The 19,669-nt window shown below is 35.9% G+C and overlaps 1 protein-coding gene and 1 non-coding gene across 3 annotated transcripts in view; both read left to right on the top strand.

Annotated features, from left to right (window-relative positions):
* Nucleotides 1–19,669, top strand: part of LOC135210924 (carboxypeptidase D-like) — a gene marked incomplete at its 3' end in the record, with an annotated part of 572,526 nt that overhangs the window by 156,381 nt on the left and 396,476 nt on the right.
* LOC135211758 (U6 spliceosomal RNA) lies at nt 10,520–10,624 on the top strand. Its single transcript, XR_010313752.1, has one exon. It is a non-coding gene; the product is annotated as a U6 spliceosomal RNA (small nuclear RNA).

Raw genomic sequence — 19,669 nt, 5'->3', positions numbered from 1 at the left:
TTAGCAGGCTAAGAGGCAGGACCTACGAAGTCAGCTACCTTAGCAGGTAAGGAACATAATACATAGTTCTAAAAATTTTGGTTAAATTTTGAATTATGACGATGTTGCTGTCTATGACCCACCTCCAAATGTGTCAATCAGCTATATATATACCTGCCAGGTAAGTGTCATGCATAAAAATGGTATTGTTATGATACAATAAAGTTTTATGCATACTTACCTGGCAGGTATATATAATTAAATTCCCACCCTCCCTCCCCTCAGGAGACAGGGTTCAGAGAAAATCTGAGGAAAACGGGAATAGTTCCAAGTACCAGCGCCACGGGAGCGGGGTGGCCATCACCTGAACTACCAGTGTACTAGCGGTTGCCGCGAGTTTTGAAATTCTGCCAGTGCGTCAAGAGGATAAGCTATATATATACCTGCCAGGTAAGTATGCATAAAACTTTATTGTATCATAACAATACATATTTATCTTACACCTGTTCTATCTTTTTAATTTCAGCATTTTTACATTCTAATTAGTTGTTGTCGTGTTATCCTTAATATATTTGAATAACTTGGAAGATCCTCAGCACTATCACATGTGCCAGGTCTGCAGGCCGTTTGTAAATTTTGCTTGTCCATTAGTGTGGCAGACTCCACGGGGGATTCATGGGCTAATTGCATTGAAAGGCAGCTGATCTCTTGTACCGTGCAGGCTTTAGCAGAATATAGCCATTGACCTTTACTACTACCTTTTGGTTCTTAACAAAAGTTATCTGCCATGCATCCAAGTTGAAGCCAAAGAGTCAGGGGGAGCAGTACCTTAACCCTCTGCTGATGATTTCTGGTCCCTATCCGTCATCCTGCTGCCAATGATTTTGGGCCCCTATCCGCCATCATACAGCCAAATATTTCTTATGATATCCTAAGCAAGACCACACTTGTTTTTTTATTTTTTTTATTGTGGATCTAGTCTTAAGGAGTTGTCCACCAGCAGGTGCTCATACCCACACCCAAGTTACCCCAACTTTGTAGTACTTCAGGTTACATATTCCAATTCAGGTTTTTCAGTTGAAACCTTAAGTTTCTTTTGCATATGAGTAAGTATTTATATCTGATGGTAACTGTGTGTCTGAAAAACAAGTGTTCAGACGTGTAAATCAGTCTTTAGGTGCTTTCTCAAAGCTCATGGGTTATAGGGCACGAATACTAATTCCTTTGGCCACATGCAGCCGTGGGTTTCCACCTTTGCATGTTTTTTTAAATTTATTTTGAAATGGACATGTGTGTAGGGGGCTATTAAAGAAATGGGTTTGTAGGAAAAATTTATTTTTTGACAAAACTACATTTTTGAGGAAAAACTTAACCTCTTATCATCAGGTTTATCAGGTTCGACATTTTAAAATTGAAATAATGGTTAATGAACACTCCGAATAGTTACCCCTACCCTTTTGAGGGTGGTGTTAAGACTGTGAATGTTTTGGTTGCCATTCTTCTCCACCGGAGAATACATCCAAATGTTTAGACTAAGTGCTCTAAAATTTTTGGTTTATTTTCTTGGTTAATGAATGGATTGTCTGGATTTTGGTCTGTTTTTATCAGTATGGATTCTTCTTCTCAATCTTACCCATTGCAAGACCAGATTGAGTTAATTGATGAACTATGCATGGATTATTGAGAGGTGAATTGTGATTCAGACAACTTTTGTGATAATTGCAAAGACTGGTCTTTGGGAGAGATGGTTGCCTAATTAGAAAGAAGGATAGACTTAGAAGAGAGTAAACAGAACAGTCTTGATTCAAGGTTTTTTTTTTAAAGAATTAACACCTGGTCATGATGATAGAGGTAAGTCTAGAATGTCTTTTCTAGTGGATATAGATCCTTCCACACCCAAATGTCAGCTCAGAGTAGTAGCCCAGATTTAATGCAATTAGATATTGACTTAGTTAAATCTAGAATTGAATTTTGTGCAACAATATGAGTCTTTTGTATTGAATGTGACCAGTGCATTGGCAGGGAGAGTGTTTCCCCTTACTGTTGGCCACTCTGTGAATACAGTCTTGCCTGTCACCTTGCCACTCCTGCTGACAGGCCTAGTACTATTCCTGGTGTGGCGGGATCACAAGCTTAAAAAACAACAGGGAAAATCTCCCCCCCCACCCCCCCCCCCCCCCCCCCCCCCCCCCCCCCCCCCCCCCCCCCATAAACTTAAACAATCCAGCTGCCAAACCCACCCTCAGTCACACTTTCTTCTTCACACTACGGAATACATGCAGGACAATTGACCTACACAAACCCAAAAACAAAAAACTCTCAAAACACATGTACTTACTCAACTTCATTCAGATACTCCGGGCTATGCTGTGCTGTCCACGGGTCGAGGTTGCTGAGACACTAACAACCACAAGACAAAAACCAAGAACCATAACCCACAACTCAACAATAACACAATAACCAAGGACCACAACCTAACAACACAACACCCAAGGACCACAACCCCACAACTCAACAACGCAACAACAAACAAGGAACACAACCACATCTCAACAACACAGCAAACAACAAGGAACTCAACCACAACTCAACAACAAACAAGGAACACAACCACAACAAAAGACCACTGCACAACCAACCACCAACACAAAAAGGCAACACACACACACACACACCCACTAACAACACCAAGGGATCACAACAGCTCACCAACAACAACCCTCAACCATAACAACTCACAAGTAACTCAACAGAAAATCACAAGCACAACAAATCCAACAGCACAGGCACAACAACTCCAAAGCAAATAACATCAACCTTAATAACAACCAACAACAAATCAACAACACAACCTAAATGACTTTCAGTGCCTTCAATAGACTGCTGCTGATACTACTATCATCAGCTCTCACCAAAGACTGACCGTAAACACAGAACTTGGAACAGCTAACTCCAGCTGCATCAGCAGACAACCCAGAACTCGCCAACAGCCAATTCAGTCGTTAACTATCCATAGAGCAATTACACCCCCCCCCTCTCTCTCTCACACACACACACACACACACACACACACACACACACACAGACATCAAATGGAACTCCATAATTCCTCCATACTGGAGTTTCCAGACAAGGACTAACATCCCAGGATGTTAAAGAACTGTGTCTTCTGTCTTATGCCATGGGCAGAGTTAGATCGCGGTCGCATAATTGCAGCTATGGTAATCTATTTCTTTAATAGATCTTGTGCTGGACCTCTTTGTTCCTGCCGTTATGTATTTTAGTAATTTGTCCAAGCCAGATAACTGATCGCGATCTGTAGTGAGTGCTGCCATTGTTCCTACAGCCATCACTAGCAGCCCTGAATCTGTAGTTAGGATATCAGGAGTACATAAGCATTTCCTTCAATTCCCCTCTTTTATCAGCGATGGTACAAGTTTGTTTTTGACAAGGCCATTGTTATGTCTGTGCCTAGGCTTTTGTGCATTTTATGGACTTTTTCAAGCTTAGGCCATTTCAAGCTTCACCCATTAGTCCGTCAGTTTCCACAACTCACTGAGTCCATGTACAGTTCCACATATGTCTTTGGTCTGCACAAGGTGTCATGGAAGCCGCGCAGGGCATTATCGAGTTTATGTGAGGCATCAGCAAGTCCTCATAGTCAGCATCAAGTTTGCATGGATGTCTGAGTCCGCACGATTGTCTGCAGGCCTGCACTGTTGTTTGCGAGTCCACATGGTTGTCTGCAATTCTGCACGGTTGTCTGCAAGTCTGTACAGTTGTCAGCGAGTCTGCATGGCCGGCAGCAAGTCTACACAACAGCTGGCAGCGAGTCTGCACAGTTGTCTGTGAGCCTGCCCAGTTATCAGTGAGTCCACACTGCTGTCTGCGAGTTTGCATGGTTGTCAATGAGTCCACATGGCTGGCAGTGAGTCTCCACAGGGATTAGTGAGTTTACACAGGAGTCACCGAGACTGCATGGGCTTCAGCAAGTCTGCACTGTCATCAGCAAGTCCGCATGAGCATTAGAGAATCTGCACGGGCATTAGCAAGTCCTTACAGGCGTTAGCATCAGTGAGTCCACATGAGGCTTCAGGAAGTATGAGACCATCTGGTTCTGGGGCTACTTTTGTCCTTAAGGAAGAGGACTTTTATTGGCCTTGCTCTTCCTTACAGCATTCTCCTTTGCTTCCTTTTCAGGAAGACAAGCATTTAGTCTATCCCCTCAGTTTTAAGGAATTAGTTAATTTGCGCATAGACAGATATCCACAGTCCTAACTGCGTGGAACTGTCGTGTAGCTCCTCAGCTCCAGAGACTTTTGTCATCTAGGAGCCCTTTCCTATTGACAAGAGGAAAGTCCACTAATTTCTTGTTAAATGTTGCGGGAACTGTATAGGTTACGGTACAAGTCCAAGGGCAGTCCCTGTCTTCACGCCAAAATTAACAATATTAATAATGTATAAGAGGCTGCACTTCTTGAGAGATGCCAAAGCATTGTCTTTCCTCCATCAAGGCTATAAATCCATGCAGACTTAGGCAAAACTGTTCATACTTTTCAGCTGGATTGCTGAAGGTGCTACTAAGCTATTTTAAGGAACCTAGTTGTTAACATAAGACTTAATAAGGGGACTTCCTTTTTACCCAAGAAGAGAATTCTCTCAAGGCTCTTTCATAGAACTCTTTCTGGTATCCTCGGTTTCTGCTAAGAGTAAATGGGTTACATGCGATATAATCGTTAGTAAGGTGCTCATGTACTGGAGCAGAACTATCTTTTTATTGCATCCTTTCATGCTAAGATGATGTCAAGGCTAAAACTCTTCCAAGAGTTTTCTCTATCCCTGCTTTAGAGAGACTGACTTCTGGGGAAGATGAGCTTCTCAAGTATATACAGTATCAGCGCCAGTACTCTATAATCGGCGCTAATACCGGAAATAAGCACATTTCGGTGCCAAAAATTGCTGATTTTCTGTGCTAGACAAGCACCTTAATACCAGATCACCAATGACCGAGGCCGCTGATAACCAGGGACTGCCTGTATTTAAAAAAGCACTAAGTTTAGAACACTGTAACTTGGAGCCGCCGTAACCTGGGGATTGCCTGTACCATAGGTTTTCACTATCAACCCCATCCTTGGTAATGAGGAACCTTATGTAGTATTGGAGTTCATACATTCTATGTTGTCATACTCTGCTTCTGATTGCACTATCATGCTTAGTTGTATTTGCCTTGTTTCTCTTAGATAGGGACTAACAAAGTTCATTAGGGTGGATATATGTTTGAGTTGTGTTGCCAAGCCATGGTTCCTAATGGAGAAAGGTACCCTGAGCTGATCAAGAATCGCCCTTTTTTTAGGCAAAATTGTTGGTGTTGTTTTGTGTGTGGGGTGCCACAGCAACTTGGTTAGTGAAGTGGTAACTTTAGGGATCATGTTTATTTGTGGTTTTAGTTCCCATCAGCTCTGCATGCCTGAGGCACAGAGGCCAAACTTGCCTTTCTGTGTTGAGCGATCTCAACCAATTGCTATATTCAGGGCCCACATTACACCTTGCAATAGTGGACCTCACCTGATGAAGATCCTCACCTGACAAGAACTTGCCATGGGATCATGTGCATCAGGTAAGCAGTGATAAGGATATTTCCAATATCAAATAATTTAGTTATAGGGAATATCTTACCCTCCAGCACCCAGTGTTGGGGTCAGCTAATGATAGAGGATAAGTTTTGCCTCAAATATAATTATTTTGATGATCAAATCAATTTTTTAGGTCCTTTCCCTCTATCATTGAGATCCCATTCTCCTCCTCTCCGGGGGGGGGGGGGGGGATTATTAATTATTTAGAGCGTTCATCAATGATTGTTTCACTTTTAACACTTGTCAAACTTGAGCCAAGTAGTCACAGACAAAGCTAATGATAGAGGGTAGATTTTCTCATAAGATCCATTATATTATACTGTATAAGTAACTTACCAAATAATTACACAGATATGGTTTCCACTCACAAGGCAGTGTAAATTCAAATTCTGTGGTAGTGCTTTCAGTGTTCAGTGCAGGTGACCAGTCCTCCTCACTAACAAGAGTATGAGGAATGACTCCACAGACAACCTCATTCAGTTTTTGCTGTGCCCAATGTAAACATCGAGCATTTGCAGCAGATTTGTTTATTTTATGCTGGTTTATTAACCCTTAAATGCCGAAGCGGTATTTTGAAAATCGTCTCCCGTATGCCGGCGGTGTTCGCGAGTGAGCGCCGAAGCGGAAAAAATGTTTTTTTCAAAAAATCGCAGCACACTTAGTTTTCAAGATTAAGAGTTCATTTTTGGCTCCTTTTTTGTCATTGCCTGAAGTTTAGTATGCAACCATCAGAAATGAAAAAAAATGTCATTATCATTTATAAATATTGGGATATGTATATGACAGTGCGAAAAAAAATTTCATATATAATTGTATACAAATCACGCTGTGAGCAAAACGGTTAAAGCCAACGAGTTAATTTTTTTTCATTGTATTGTCCACTAAATTGCGATCAATTTGGTATATAACACATTATAAAACAATCAAGGCAACAGAGAAAATATTATCACAAAATGATGCATGAATTCGTAATGCGCGGACATAAAAAAAAGATGTTTTCAAAAATTCACCATAAATCGAAATATTGTGCTAGACTTCCCATTTGTTGCAAAATGAAGGTAATTGATTGAATATTACTAGACTGTAAATGTTATAGCTTACAATTGCAGTTTTTGACCATTTCGGTGGAGTTAAATTTGACCGAAGGACGAATTTTTTCTATTTATTGTTATTTATATGAAAAAATTTCAAAACTGATAAAAGCTACAACCATGGGTTGGTTTGTTGTTGTATTCTACATGAAATTGCGCACATTTTCATATATAAAACTTTATGTAACGGGTAATTTAAAATGGTGCAAACATACGACAATCGGACAAAAATTTATGATTTTTTCGTAAGAGTTACCGCGCGGACGTAAGGAAAAATTTTATTTCGTTAATTCACTATAAATCGAAATATTGTGTTAGAGATTTCCAATTTGTTGCAAAATAAATGTAAATATTTGAATACGTATTACTAGAATGTAATAGTTTTAGCTTACAATTGCGTTTTTTTACCATTTTGGTCGAGTCAAAGTTGACCGAAGATTGAAATTTTGGCACTTATCGTTATTTATATGAAAATATTTCAAAACTGATAAAAGCTACAACCATGGGTTGTTTATTGTTGTATTCTACATGAAATTGTGCACATTTTCATATACAGTAGTACCTCGAGATACAAAATTAATCCGTTCCGAGGCGGCCTTCGTATAATGAGTTTTTTGTATCTTGGAACACATTTTACATGTAAAATGGCTAATCCGTTCCAAGCCCTCCAAAAACACCCCATTAAATTTCATAATAAAGCTAAATTGACCTATAAACAATGAAATACTACAACAATTTGGACCATTCAATACCTAAATTAAGAATAAAAATCCAAACCTGTAAATAAAGTGTATATTAGTGTACCAGAAATATTATTACTGTAACGTAAAATGTCTAAGCTTACCTTTCGAGTGAGGCTATCTCCGAAAGTGGCGGCAGAGGAGGAGGAGGAGGACAAACGGCAGATACGTACACTTAACTTTACGAAACACATAAAAAAATGTCAGAAAAACAAACTAAACTTTACAAAACACATTAACAAAACTGTAACACTTAACTTTACAAAAAAACTTAAAATAAAATTTATTTTGTCTTTTTTTGATTTTTACATTTCGTTGTACTTTTTTATAGTTTACGTAATTTCAATTTCTTCACCACCGAATGGATGCCAGTCCATTTATGGAATTTTTCAAACCACCCATGAGAAGCCTTGAACTCTGGGGTTGCCGGTGATGTCCCCTCTCCGCCGTCGTCTTTGGCTTGGGCAATCAAATCGCCGAAAATAGCGCTGGCCTTCTGGCAGATTGCCGTCTCGGTTTTCGTATCGCCATCAATTTCTTTGTCCTCGATCCATACAAGAAGCAGCCTTTCCATTTCATTATGCACATGGCTCCTCTTGTTGGACAAAATAGTGACGCCCTTGGAAGGTGTAGCTGATTTGATGGCTTCCTTCTGCTTAAGGATGGTGCCTATCGTCGATGGATTTCGGCCGTATTCCTTAGCAATCACACTCAACCGCAAGCCAGCTTCATACTTTTTTATTATCTCCATTTTTGTCTCCATAGAAAGCATTCTCTTCTTTCTGTGAACTTCAGCAACTTTCTTGGGACCCATGACTCTATGTACTGTACGTAATTAAGTTGCGTTCTCACAACACGATAAAGTAGCACAACACGATAATATGTACGTACTGCAACGAAATCACTAACGTTACTAACATTACTAAACGAAATCGTTGGAGCAAACGAATGCCGATTGCGTACGGTAAAGTTTCGGGTGCGAAGTGGCCGAGGTAAAGCACGTTAACACGTAGTACGTATGTATAGAAGATGCATGATGGGAGGGATGCTGTCCAATTAGAGAAGGATCTCATGGCTTGGCTAGCATCAGGAACCAATGGGAGAGCAGGAGGATGGTGGCGAGTCTACTATAACTAAGATGGCGGCGTGCGGCGCGAGTTTCAAAATTGTTATGGGGCGAATCTCAGACTTTCAGAAACCTTTCGTATCTTGAAAACTTTTCGTATGTTGAGCAGTAAAATTTTTTGTCTTTGCTTTCGTAACTTGGATTTTTCGTAAGTTGAGCCTTTCGTATCTCGAGGTACTACTGTATAAAACTTTATGCAACGGCTAATTTAAAATGGTGCAAACATTACAACAATTGGACGAAAAAATTTATGATTTTTTCTCGGAAGAGTTACCGCGCGGACATAAGGAAAATTTTTTTTTTTTTTTTTCATAAATTTACCATAAATCAAAATATTGTGCTAGAGACTTCCAATTTGTTGCAAAATAAAGGTAAATGATTGAATATTACTAGAATGTAAGAGTTTTAGCTTACAATTGCGTTTTTTTACCATTTCGGTCGAGTCAAAGTTGACCTAAGGTTGAAATTTTGGCACTTATCGTTATTTGTATGAAAATATTTCAAAACTGATAAAAGCTACAACCATGGGTTGTTTATTGTTGTATTCTACATGAAATTGCATACATTTCCATCCATAAAACTTTATGTAACGACTAATTTAAAAGGTACAAACATTACGAGAATCGGACGAAAAAATTTATGATTTTTTCGGAAGAGTTACCGCGTGGACGTAAGGAAAAAGTTTTTTTCATAAATTTGCCATCAATCCGACCATTTCGGTAGAGTCAAAGTTGATCGAAGGTTGAAATTTTGGTACTTATCGTTATTTATATGAAAATATTTCAAAACTGATAAAAGCTACAACCATGAGTTGTTTTTTTTTGTATTTTACATGAAATTGCACACAATTTCATATATAATACTCCATGTAATGGCTAATATGAAATGGTGCAAAAATTATGTCAAAGTGACGAAATAATTTCTGAGATGTATAGCTGATGCTTTTTAGTCCGAGGAGAAAGAAATTCGCGCTTGCGTGCCTGCGTAACGATTGTAAACAAAACAGCGCCTTGATGCGTGGGCTCCCAGCATCCCCCAAGGCGCGTGATTCAAAAGTTTTCGCCTAGTAGACCTATAACTATTTTTCCGCGAATTTAAAATAAAAAACTTTTTTTATATCGACGTATATACATCCAATCGGCACCCAACAGACAATTTATATCGATGTTTAATACGTCCAATCGGCGTTAAAGGGTCAACTGATTTTCAGTGATATATTACACTTACTCAAGCTAAATATTGAGTAGCCTTCAAGCTGGAAACATTCAGAATGAGTTTTTCCTTGTTTTGTTGTTATTGAGTGCAGTACACTTGAATTGTTTGCTACTACTACAGCAAAATTCCAGTCAATTGATTAACTCTTCTTTACCAAGTGGCATATTATAACATAAACATTGCATTCACTGCTGAGCCGATATTTTCGTTAATGAAATTCATTTCAGGATCGGTATTTTATTGTTTTGTTATTAATTTCTTATTCAATTTTATCATATATTTCACTATGCAGCAAATTTACAGTAGATTTAAACACTTATACAGGCAGTCCCCGGTTATCGGCGGACTCGGTTATAACGCTTGTCGGGCCAGGCAGTTTTGGCGCCATAATGGTCCGATTTCAAGGTATCGGCTGATTATAGAGTTATGGTGCTAATAAATACCTAACAGAAGTGCCACTAACCAGTTATTGGAGCGAAACTCCAGTTATCGGTGCCATCGGCCCCATAAATCGCGGATTTTCGAATATATTGACGATTTTTGCTTATCATAAAACCATCAGAATGGAACCCCCGCCGATAACCAGGGACTGCTTATCATCCTTTCCTTTCCAGAATTGTTTAAGTATAGGGGTACAGTGTAGCAGGAAAGAATGTTTAGTTGTGACGGGTTTAACAGAGAAGACGTTCTCGACAGCCATGAACTATGCATGAACAACAACTCAGATTCCAGTACGTACTTGCTTTGGCAGTATTTATGCTGAAATTGGACCAACACAGAGGTGGTTAGCCTGACCATTGTGCTAGGATGTTGTACAATTGTGAATCATTTCACCTTATTTAGTGCCAAGCTCCCACTAGTTCCCAAGCTCCTAGCTCACCTGGCACCACCTATGTACAGTGTCCCCCCCTGGTTTTATGCGTTTCACATTTCTGTGGTCCACTTTGTCGTAGATTTTTGTGGAACACATTCACTTTAACATGGGGAACTTTCACTAAAACTTTCACTAATTTGCAGATTTTTTTGGGCCAGTGCATATCTAAAATTGTCACTAATTTCACTTTTTTTCATAGCACAACACTGTTTATTCACTAATTACTGTATTTTTTAATTGAAATATAAGAGAGAGGGAGCTTTGTCTTTACATCCAAGTCTAAGCACACTGTAAATGGATTCTGTAAGTGAAGTAATGTTTCATTGATATTTTGCTGCTGTTTTTTCTTATTAAAGGATATGTACTGTCGGCCAACGGTGAATTGGCGTAGTTTCTTAATTCATTGTTCGTTATGGAAATATTGCCATATGCAGGGGCCAGATTATTTATTTAACAATAAATAACATTTCCTTTCAAAGGTGCTATACTTGAAATAGATTACATTAGAATTGAGTAGACTTATTCAACGTATTAAAGATAATTATTTTGCAAAGTAAGGAAAATATATATCGATGGGTCTACGCTTTCTAATTTTATTCTCAACTCTAGATCGTGACAGCATACCTAAGCATTCTGAAGTTGGCTTCGCTGCTGCTCGAGTCTTGACACAACGTATCGTACTGCACTGGGGTGTTGTCATTTCGTCTCCTACAGCCGATAAATAATACATCAAGGCATTACAATTCTTTGAAAATGATGTTTAATTAAACTAATTTTGTCCTTTGATCAATAAAGTAATTTGCATGACACATTTAGTGGGCCTAAATTAGACTTCTGATTTTCAGCAGTATACTCTCTCGGATACGTAATATGAATATTTATATCGACAGTATATACTATATTAATCTGCTTTATTCAATTATTCCCGTTATTCTTGTTTTATTAGCCATGTTTGCTTTCTTCTTATCCTTTTCATAATTGCTTAACATAATTTACTCAGACCTAGATATTCAAAGTCAAAAAGCAGTCATAAAAAAATCAAACTAATATAATTCAGTCATTTATTTTTTATCAAATTCCTTGCATATCATCCTGTTTCATTTGGACACTTTGGAAAGCTGTGGAAGTCAAAACTGATGAATACATTAAGAAAGGCTTACTTTCATTAAAGTTTTTTAGGTTGATCTTTCTGTAGCTATACATTTCTTCTAAATAGAAATTAATTACAATTATTTTCACATATATACCTATACCTACTACCATAAGCATATTATAATAGCTGAAAGGATAAGAAATATGAAAGGTGACGTTCTCGTTTAAGTCTGTTTCATATGTTTTTTTTTTTTCCCCTTTTTTCAAGAAAAACCTACTGCTTTAATCAAGGGTTGCTCTTTGACGGCTTCAACAATCATCAATCATATAGGGTGTAACGACGAGTGTATGCACATATTTTTGGGAATGAAAGATAAAGTTTCTTTGAACAGAAAATATTTTATAAACATGCGTTTTAAGGCGTCCGTTGTCGGTGCAGGGAATTTTAAAATAACCATTATCATTAGTGACGCTTTCACGTCATGGAGATCGTAGCGAGAAGTCGGATCGAGTCGCCTGAGATGTAGCAGAGAGCGGAGGTGGTGTATAGGAGTGATGGAGGGATTAGGCCAATGTTAATAAAGTATCTCCCAATAAAATGTATTCTTTAGGTTTTGAAGAAAAGAAAATGCATGCATCATTGAAACAGTTTCCCTCCCTATCCGTGGTATTCACTGGCCACCGATAAAAAACAAAACAAAAAGAGTAAGCCAACTGAATCTCTCATCCATCAAAGATAAGTTTGCTTATTCATTAGACTTATTCATTATACACCTATCAAAGATTTCAAGTGTAGATTTAACAATCTCTTCCTCCCATCTAAAGTATTCATCAGACACCAGTCATAAGCATAGAGCTAGTCATGATTCCTGGTTCAGCAATATCGTGACGAGGCACTAGAATTCAAAATTCACAAATAAATGTTGCTTAGCAACATTTACACTACTGTGTTGTCTTGCTCTCTTGTGGTGCTTCGAGGTGTTCCACCTCTAGGCCCATGTTCTAAGCTTTGCTGTTCTTTAAACAATTTGATTCATCTATGTATGATTCTCTCCGGTTTATTAAGCTTTCTTGATATCTCTCCAACAGGAACTTGACCAAATGCAGTGCAATAATTCTCTCTCGCTCATTGAGGGATGTTTCTTAGACCGATAAATGACACATTGACATTAGTTTCAGTTGCATGTAATGACATCAAAAGCAATAGTGAGGTTGCATGGTTCACACTGTTAGGTTAGTTTTTTTTTAATGAGATGCTAATGTTTTCTAAATTTAACAAATGGAATAGTTCAACTACCTTCAACTTAATATTGAAATGATAATGTAAAGATTATGTTTATGCAATATTACTAGTGATAGGTGTGTCTCCTATGTATTTGGTAATGTATATCAGTGGTTGTGATATAACATTTTTATCACTTTGTTTCGTTCACGTCAATTTTGCTATATGGAAAATAGTTTTACACAATAACATAATATAATGTTCTAAAGATGTCAGTGACTGTTTTTAACGTCATTCCGTATGATTTCTTCCATCGTTAAAAATAAAAATAGATAAATAAGGCCTGAATCGTGTGTCAGGCAGGTGAACGAAAAATTATGAAACTGCCAGCAGTTTTTTTGGAGACAGTTTATATACCATTTGAGAGATTGAGAGAGAGAGAGAGGAGAGAGAGAGATGAGAGAGCAGAGACATGAGTAGGAAGTACGTTACATATCAATGGATTCTGTATGGAATGATGAAGATTCGAGAGATTTTTCCATTTTTCCATCAAAGGAGAACAAAAAAAAACCTATGATTTTTACATCAAGTATAAGACAGTACATATAATAGGTAGTATATATGGAATGATGGAATAGATTATTATTAATATTTTCTTTTTACCATCAAAGGATATATTACATATATAATATATATATATATATATATATAGTATAATATATAAGATATGAGATATATATATATAATGTAATATATATATAAAAAATATATATAATACATACATATATATAATATATATATATATATCTATATATATATATATATATATATAATATATATATAATATATATAATAATATATATATATATATATTCTTATATATATATAACATAATATATATATATATAATATACTATTATATATATATATATATATATATATTATATATATATATATATATATATATATATATATATATATATATATATATATATATATGTATAATGTATGTACAGTACCCGTCAAAAAAACTGTCGTGGTAGCGATTCGTAAGCAAAAAAACATGTTGCGGAAAAGAAAATATTAATTAAAAATCAATGGTTAGTAATAAAAAAAAAAAAAAATAGGTTAACACTCACCAACTCCTAGCCTAATATTTAATAGGCATTCCCCGACGTTTCCGAACTTCTTTAAGCCTATTGGGGACGGAATCTGCAAGTTTTTGCAGGAGCTTCTCGTCAAGGTTGTCCCAGATACGTTTCAACTCTGTCTCTAACTTTTCAGTTGTTGTCGTGTCAACGTCCTGTAATTTTCTTTTCATAATCGCCCAAAGATTTTCAATAGGCGAAATATCTGGGGAATTACCTGGCCAGTCTTGTATTAAAATCAATTCCACAGTCCTTGAACCAATTAATATTTTGTTTCGCAGTATGCGAAGGCGCTCCGTCCTGCTGAAAATACTTGTTTTACTGAGCTCAAAAGATTCCTCCAAATTCTCGTTCAACAGTGTGTAATACGAGTCCTTATTAACAGTATTGTTACGAGGTAATATTACTAAATTACCTTTACCACCATAACCAAAACAACCCCATACCATTACATAAGAAGGGAATTTCACACACGTGGCAAGGTACTTGGGGTCCAGCGGGTCTGATGTTCGACTTTCGCCACACACACTTTCCCTTATTGTCCGAAACAAAAAAACCTGCTTCGTCACTCCATAGCACTTGACGCCATTTTGCCAGAGCCCAGTCTTTGTAAGAACGTGCAAAATTTAGTCGAGTCTTCTTTTGTTTAGTGGTTATCAGCGGCTTCTTACGCGCCTTCACTTTTGAATATTTCAAGTCCTTGCTCAAGCGCCGCTGTATGGTCCTAACAGAAGCTCCTGCCAATATATCTGGATTTGCAACCTTAAGTTCTCTGGCAGTAAGGGTCGGATGACTTCAATATCCTGCCCAGCAACTCTTAAACCCTGTTACTAATAATACGTGGCCTCCCAGAACTTGTAGAAGCACGAGGTACTTCCTGGTGTCCATTGTCGTGGTATTTTTTAAAATGCGCTGCACAGTTCGTGGTTTACACCAATTTTCTTGCTAATTTCGCCAGTTTTATAACCTTCACTGTGTAACTGCACAACTCGTACACGATTTTCAAATGAGGTATACCCATGTAGACATAGTACACTAGCGTACACACACACTTTCACAAGAAAATTCTGGAAGCGTGATCCAAAAAATCAGGCAGGTCACGATCGATGTCTACTGTTCATAAATCACTTAAGAACACTGACCGATAACTTTTGGTTACTTTTTCCCACGCTGTGAGTGAGACAAATGACTCAGTTGTGTTGCCAATTAGTCAGTTTCTCCCAGCCGATTTTTTTCCCCATAGATATGGGGTCGCCTTATTCGCGGCAAAAAAAACTGTCGTTTTTGAAACGCGACAATTATTTTGACTGCAGTGTATATGTATATATATATATTATACGATATATATATATATATAGATATATATATATTATATATATATATATATATATATATATATGTATAATATATAATTTAGATATATTATATATATAGTATAATATATAATAATAATAATATAATATATATCATGTTATATATTCTAAATAAATAATTTATATAAATAATATTAATTAATATATTAAAAATAATATATATTGGATATATATATACATATACATATATTATATATATATACACACATATTATAATATATATATATAATATATATATATATATAATATATCTATATCATATATAGATATAATATATATATATAGATATTTATATATATATATTATATATATATATATATATATATCTATATATATATATTATATATATTGATAGAATATTATAATATATATATATATATATATATATATATATCGAGGATTATATATATCATATATTATAAGATATATATATATATATATAGATAATATATATAGATATATATATATATATATATATATAATATATGTATCTATATATATAATATATAGATTTATATATATATATATATATATATATATTAATATAGATATATATATATCTATAATATATATATATATATATGATATATATATATATATTATATATATAGATAATAATATATATGCATATATTATAAGTAATATATATATATACATAATAATATTATATATATTATATATATATATATGTATGTATTATTATTATTATATATATATATATATAATATATATAATATATATTAATATAATAATAATTAATTATTATATAAATGTCAAAACACATTACCGTGATCCATATACATATATCGAGCTACTAATGTCCTTTAATATCCAATTCGCTCTACCTCGGAATTCATATATTTTCATATATGTTTAACCGAAGGGGAATTTATTCAGCGATAATAGAATTGCCGCCCAACGGGCACAAACCATCGACATCTTCAATTCTAGGACTGGCAGTGAAGCCTTATCCCAACCCCGCCACTGCAAGAGATATAAGTTTATGCCGCCTCCCATCTCAAATACCTGCCACGCTCAGGTATTTTTAGTTTTGGAGACTGCATCAAACCCATCTCGTCCTCGGTAGCATGGTAGTGCTTTTGCCCGTACGTAGTCATTATATAAGTCATATCACATTACCGTGATTCATATACATATATCGAGCTACAAATGTTCTTTAATATCCAATTCGCTCTACCTCGGAATTCATATATTTTCATATATTTTTAACCGAAGGGGAATTTATTCGGCGATAATAGAATTGCTGGCCGACGGGCACAAATCATCAACATCTTCAATTCCAGGACTGGCAGTGAAGCCATATCCAACCAACCCTTCCACTGCAAGAGATATAAGTTTATGCCGCCTCCCATCTCAAATACCTGCCGCACTCAGGTGTTTTTAGTTTTGGAGTCTGCATCAAACCCATGTAAGATGTTGTTCTGGATAAAAAAAAATCAGGTTACGAAGGCCGCTTTGGAACAGATTAATTTCATAACCTGAGGCACTACTGTTTATGAAATTCAGATTTTTTATATATTTTATGATGATTAGAGAGACATCAACGTGATAAAATTATAAATTATTCTTTTGTGTGCTGTAATAAAATGCTGTACAATAAATCAGACAAAGCAGAAAATATGGCAACCATCCTCCATGATCTGTTTGAATTTGTTGGATTTGTTTATGTTTGTGTTTTTTTTATGTTTATGATACAATAATTGATATTATTTTCCCTTAAAAGGATGTGTACAGTACAGTACTGTACAGTACTGACATACAGGAGAGAGAGAAAGAGAGAATCTTTCCTGTTAATGCTGAAGCACAAAACTTTATATATTTCGTGAATGAACGGTACATTTATGGTAAGGATTTTTTATTGTGCAAATTACAGTACTGTACTATAATATTAGTGTATAAATACAGCAAAATTCGGTAATGAAAGTATATTTTTGTCTTTTAGAGAGAGAGAATTATATGTCGTCACAAAAAATTTGCCACAATCGTAAGAAATTTGCATAGATTTCAAATAATTATATTGTGATTACTTACATCAATACAGTATATTTAAATGGATTCTGTATGAGAGAGAGAGAGAGAGAGAGAGAGAGAGAGAGAGAGAGAGAGAGAGAGAGAGAGAGAGAGACTAACCACAATACAATGTAAACTAAGAATTTACTGTATTTCATAATTTTTATGTTAACTGTATTTGTATGTTATCACAAAAATACTAATGCGACGTAACATGCCTACCTGTTTGGAAGTGTGCACATGTCCCGTCGTTCTAAACAACCCACATATTTTAGATATACTCTAAACCAGGGGTCTCCAAACTTTTCAATGTAAGGGCCACATTATATATTTCCAACATTTATGCGGGCCAAAGGGGAAAAAAATCAGTGTCAGTAATTTAATTTCCTCAAATATTACAGTATAAACATGGAAAAATTAAAGCATATCTTGTTGGAAAAAATCAGGGTAAACTAAATAGATTCCTGCCTTTAGTTTTATGCAACCAAATTAGTGTGACGAATGATACTAACGTTTTGACTTCAAAATTTCATTGAAATCAGGTTCCAGATTATATGAGCCAATTGTAAGAATTGATTTCAAATGATCATCGGACAAATTTGCTCGATAGTTAGATTTCACATACTACTTCATTTTGGAAAATGTTTGTTCACACAAGTATGTTGAACCAAAAATGCACACAATACTACAAGCAAAGTTTATCAAATTTGGAAACTGGTCTGGCTGCAGGCATTTATAAAACGCAATCAGATTTCCTTCTCTATACTTATCCTTCAATCTTGCATCTGCCTGGAGATTAATAATTTCCATTTGAAATTGAGTTGGAAGATTTTCAGCATTGCAGTCAAATGGATTATGAATGAGCCTGATTTCATTTACTTTGGCATCATGGTCAGCAAATCGCTCTTGAAACTGTTTTTTCAACTCTGAAATTATTTTGTTTGCAAATGAAGAAGGGAATTCAACTTTACTTTCTGTATGAAATTTTTCACAACATGGAAAATGAGGAAAATTCGTAACTTTCACCTGGCCTTCAAGTAGCGCAAGTTTTATTCTGAATGCCTTGACATGAATGAAGTAGTCACTGATCAAATTTTTTTTGCCTTGCAGCTTCAGATTCAATTGATTCATATGACCTGTCATATCTGCAAAAAATGCCAATTTCCAAATCCATTCACATTCTGATGCCAGTCGTGCGATAATTATTTTTTCAAGGCCACCACACAGGGATTTGTTTGCCGGGCCAGATGAAATTATGTGGCGGGCCGGATGTGGCCCGCGGGCCATAGTTTGGAGAGCCCTGCTCTAAACAATAGTACAGTCCTAAAATATGTATCTGTACAATAAATATAATTTCAAAATCATCTTGCTATACTGGAAAATATCAGTACAGTCGGGCATCACTTAATCGCGGATCAGTAATCACGAAATCAGTCATTCACGGGTTTTTTCTTGAACCGCTTCTCATGCTATATCGCTGGTATGAATCACAGCATCGCGGGACAAACGCGTTGCGTATGGAATGTTTATCGGTAGGCTAAGCCTCAGCCGCGGTCCGATAATCACCAACATACATGAAACAACCACATTATGATATTAACTGACAATAAAGGTATAAAACTAATCTCACCTTATATATTATTGGCATATCTTCATAATAAATAGCATATTCAAGGTATATGTATGATGTTCATTGGTAGGCTAAACCTAGTTGCAGTGCGATAACCACCAACATACATGAACAGATTCACATTATGATATTAACTGACAATAAAGGTAATAAAACCATTCTCACTTTATATATTATAGGCATATCTCTGAATTAAGTTCCATTCGGCAACTAAAAACAGTGATGATATTGGTAAAACGACATCAGTTGATTATTTTAAGAATGTAAACAAAACTAGAATGCAAATGGTAGAACAAAACCAGAATGCAAATGGTAGATTGCTATTTTCATATCATAATAGTACTATAATATGGTAATAATACGTGCAATATGATTAGACACAGTAAAACAACAGTTTTATTAAAATTATCATTATTCTCAATACGCAACTATTATTCAACTTTTGCTAATGGATAACTGTCAATGTTACAACCAAATCAGGCAACAGTCTCTCTCTGCTGATATTCAATGGTGGC

The sequence above is a fragment of the Macrobrachium nipponense genome, chromosome 4 (genome assembly GCF_015104395.2).
Source record: "Macrobrachium nipponense isolate FS-2020 chromosome 4, ASM1510439v2, whole genome shotgun sequence".
NCBI lineage: Eukaryota > Metazoa > Arthropoda > Malacostraca > Decapoda > Palaemonidae > Macrobrachium > Macrobrachium nipponense.
Note: the sequence above shows the minus strand (reverse complement) of the source record. Positions and strands in the feature narration are given on the sequence as shown.